Consider the following 4427-nt stretch of genomic DNA (forward strand, 5'->3'; position numbering starts at 1 on the left):
CGCTGGCTTGAGGTACACCTTTACCAGGTTACCCCAAGGGTATTGTGAAAGCCCGACAATTTACTCACAGGTAATGGCAGCCAGCATGGCAAAATTTATCCCACCAATGGGGAGTCAAATTCTGCTCTATGTTGATGACATTTTGATAGCATCCCCTGATTGTGCTTCCTTTCAAACAGACATACTTGCTGTGTTGCGCCATTTGGCAGATGAAGGTCACAAGGTCAGCAAGAGCAAACTCCAGTTGTGGTCCACTGAAATTATATTAATATTTGGGCCACAATCTGAGTTCTCAAGGTCGCACTATTGTTGAAAGTAGGAAAAGCTCCATTTTGCAAGCTCCTAAACCACTCACAAAAAAACAAATGATGTCTTTTCTGGGACGCACGGGTTATTGTAGAAGCTGGATACCTGATTATGCGCAAATTGTTGCTCCTCTGTCCAAATTGATGTATGAAGAAAACATCTCAATGTCCACTCTGTTAAAATGGACTTCCGAAGTAGAGGATGCATTTGTGCTGATCAAACAAGCTCTGGTCTCCAGCTCTACTCTGGCCCTACCCAACTATGACAAAGCATTTGTTCAAGCTGTTGACTGCAAAGGTCATTATATGACCTCTGTTTTGCTCCAATCGCATGGCTCAAAGCTTCGACCTGTCGCTTTTTATTCTTCTAAGTTGGATAGTGTTGCTTGTGCTCTTCCACCATGCGTGAGGGCCGTGGAGAGTAGTGCTGGTGTTGTGCTGTTTCATCCTTTGACGCTGAAGGTTCCTCATGCGGTCTCAGCTCTTTTGCTGCAAACAAGTATGACCTTTTTGTCGCGTGCACGGCATCTGTCCTGCATGGCTACTTTACTGTCTCAGCCGCATTTGACCGTTGAAAGGTGCACGACACTTAATCCTGCCACTCTTATTCCCCTTCCTGACGATGGCGAATTCCATGATTGTGTCGATGCTGCTCAACAAATTGCGAAGACTCGATCCGATCTGGAAGATACACCCTTGCCTGATGGTCATGTGGTGTTTGTTGATGGGTCTTCAAAGAAAAGTGAACTTGGTGTGACCCTTTCTGGGTATGCCGTTGTCACTACTGATGAGGTTTTGAAGGCTGTCCAACTGCCATCCCATATGTCGGCACAGGCCGCCGAACTCATTGCTCTCACTGAGGCCTGCAAAATGTTTGCGAACAAATCTGTCACTATTTGGACTGATAGCCAGTATGCCTTTGCTACAGTGCATGTTTTTGCTCAGCAATGGAGCAACCGTGGCATGATAACTTCTACGGGCAAGCCCGTCACCCACTCCACATTGCTCCCTCAACTTTTGGACGCTGTCCAATTGCCCTTTAGGGTGGTGGTTTGCAAATGTGCTGCTCACACTAAAAACACTGATCCTGTTTCTCTTGGAATGCCTTCGCTGATAAATCTGCCAAAGCTGCTGCAGAAGGCCTGCTCCATGTCCTCTCGTCTTCCACTGATCATGATTCGATGTCACACATCTCCCAGGATGTGCTGCTCGATATGAAGCTCAGGACGTTGACTCTGGCCACCCCACTACTGGGGACAAATGGCTCGGATATTGGTGGTATTTAACTGGTCACCCGGTCAGCAATGACTGGAGTACCCTTGTCACCACACAAACGTCAGACTATTGCCCCTCCGGTTCCAGTGAAGAGGCTGTGTTTTTTGCTAAGCGAGTAACTTTGAAAAACAAGGGCACAAGCCTCCTTTGAACCTTTGCACTCCCAGATGGCCAAATTCGGCCTCCAAACGCCACTTTAACACTTCCTGTTGGGGTTTTCAGTTGTGGGCGTGGTCTTCTGGGATTGATCATTTCCCTGTTGTAATCTGCATTAACAAAACCATGTCGACCGCCGACCGTCCAGGTATGAATAATTATACCCTAAAAGCCGGAGCAAAAATCACGAGTGTGCTCCTCACTGATATAGATAGCTATTTTGTAGCCTCCACAGGTACAAGTAGTCAAACTAAAAACTGGCTCCTTATGGCTGAGCAAGCTGCAAAGATGGCTAACACCAGTTGCATTGCATGCATGGGTCCACGACCTCTTCTGATAATCATACCTGCAAATGTCGTTCCAAAATGTGCTGTTGTTTTAATGTTGAACTCGTCCATACCACCTACTCATGACTGTTTTATATGGGATAGCATTTATCCTGTTTCTTCCATGACAAAAAATAAACCGCTTTTTTCTTCTAAAGTTGCTAAGGGTAATTTCACGTGCATTAAATTACCTGGTACCGGTGTGAAGTTAGGTGCTCCAGCCGCGCCGTGGTGTGTTTCTTTGACAAATGTCACTGCCCCTTTCTTGCCCATTGCTCGTAGTGACATTTAGTTTTGGTGTAACAGTAATAAACTTTATGATAGGTTGCCTTTAAATAGCTCTGGTGTTTGCGCTTTGGTAACCCTTTTGCTTCCTGTTCAATTGATTCCCATGAGTCCTTATGATCTGGGACTTTTTGTTAAGTCCATAGTGCCCAAATTCTGGTTGAGAACGAAGCGAAGCGCCGATTGGCTGGGCGCGGCAGATCCAACTTACATTGACGCCATTGGTGTTCCTAGAGGAGTACCGGATGAGTATAAGCTGGTGAAACAGGTAGCAGCTGGTTTTGAATCCACCCTGTGTTGGTGGTGTACTCTTAACAAAAATTGTCGACAGGATCAACTACATCCATTACAACGTGCAGAGGCTTGGAAATTGGACCGAGGCGGGTTTTAAAGCGGTCCACTCCCAACTGGCCGCTACTTCCCTCATGGCTTTCCAGAACCAGATGGCCCTTGACATGCTATTCTTAAAAGAGGGCGGTGTTTGCGCCATGTTTGGTGAGCAATGCTGCACATTTATTCAAAATAATACTGCAGCTGACGGAAGCCTGTCCCAGGCTCTTGAGGGCCTGATGACCTTGAATGGGAAGATGAAGGAACACAGTGGGGTGAACACGGAGGTTTGGAACAACTGGTTGAATGTGTTCGGAAAGTACCGCACCCTGGTTTCCTCGGTCCTGGTCTCCATTGCCGTTTTTGCTGCTGTTTTAACCTTGTGTGGATGTTGTTGCATCCCATGTCTCCGATCTCTAATTAACAGGTTAATTACAACTGCTATCTCTCCAGCAGCTGAGACTTTTCCGTTGCTCCTGAGGGACAAATTTTTGACTGACGACGATTGTCACTCTAGCGATGACTCCGTCAGTGAAACTTCTACTGCTACCGTGGTAAACCTGTCCGGTTTGTTTCCCATGTCTGACATTGATTGTTAGGGTTTTCCAGGTTATCTTTATCATAGGATTATGTTGGAATGCAACAGGTAATAAATACCATACCTTGTCCTCCTTATCACAAGGTCGTAAAACATCCCCTGACATGTTTAGGCTAGAGGACAAGGGCTTTAGCCAGTTTACCCAAACCCCCACTCTGTTTCTCTGAATAAATATCCCCTCGCAGGAACGAGGGTTCAGACTTCATTCTGGAGTGAGTGAAGTCTCCACCTGCAGGTGTCTAAAAAGACTTGCTTGTCTCCCGTGTGGTTCTTGCAAAATATTGTTTGAGTGAGCAAATCTCTAACATTGATGATTAAGATTCTATCTCCTCCCGAGTGTAAATTTGTTCTTGTGAAATGTGATCCCACGGCTGAAAACCTTTTTATAGTGGCCGTTTAGGTGATAAGATAGTCCGAGAACTTATGATAAACAGGTGGGAATTGTTAGAAAAATGTATATATATGTTATCATGCGTTCTCTAATCAATGCTTACTGCAATATTACTGCAATGTATGCTTGCTGTTTGGCTTTGCTGTTTTTTATGTTGTGCTACAGAAAAGAAAGGTTACAGCTGGGTCACAAGAGAGGTGACGGCTGGGTCAGGCAGGACGCAGCTACCAGCTTGCAACTCTGCAATATGAGAATGTCTACCGAGACAATTCGAAGAAACAACATGCCTGACCACAGTTTTACACTCTCAGATGGAGCGGCAAAAAAACGTCAAGTTTTCTGTTTCGATCATAGAGACAAAGAGAGATGCTAATTGCTCAAATTATTTTGCAGACATTGCCATATAAGTATGCAACACCTTGTGTTTATTTTTGCTTACGAGACAAAACCCACATACTTCCCCCCCCCTCCCTTAGGGGCTTTTGTCTCACATTGTGGGTAGGACAAATCCAAATAAAAAGAGTAGGAGTGCTTACAGATATTTTGTGTAGTCGGATTGTTATAAGCTATCTGTACTGCACTCCGCGCGAACATTTGAATTAATATTCTTGTCTCATTGTGATTACTGTTTGCTGACTCTTTTCTCTTTACTTTATAGTACACGTCAGTAAAATAAACCTGACACCTGATCCAGAGAGGGCATTCCACCCTTTTCCGACCGAATACCATGGACTCGGATTTGGAGGTGCTGACCCTCATCC

General features: G+C 45.2%; 1 pseudogene; it reads left to right on the forward strand.

Annotated features, from left to right (window-relative positions):
* Positions 1–953: 953 nt before the first annotated feature.
* On the forward strand, positions 954–4214 carry LOC148394674 (uncharacterized; annotated as a pseudogene).
* The last annotated feature ends 213 nt before the right edge of the window (positions 4215–4427 follow it).

The sequence above is a fragment of the Syngnathus floridae genome, chromosome 8 (genome assembly GCF_059516105.1).
Source record: "Syngnathus floridae isolate MCC-2025c chromosome 8, RoL_Sflo_1.0, whole genome shotgun sequence".
Lineage (NCBI taxonomy): Eukaryota > Metazoa > Chordata > Actinopteri > Syngnathiformes > Syngnathidae > Syngnathus > Syngnathus floridae.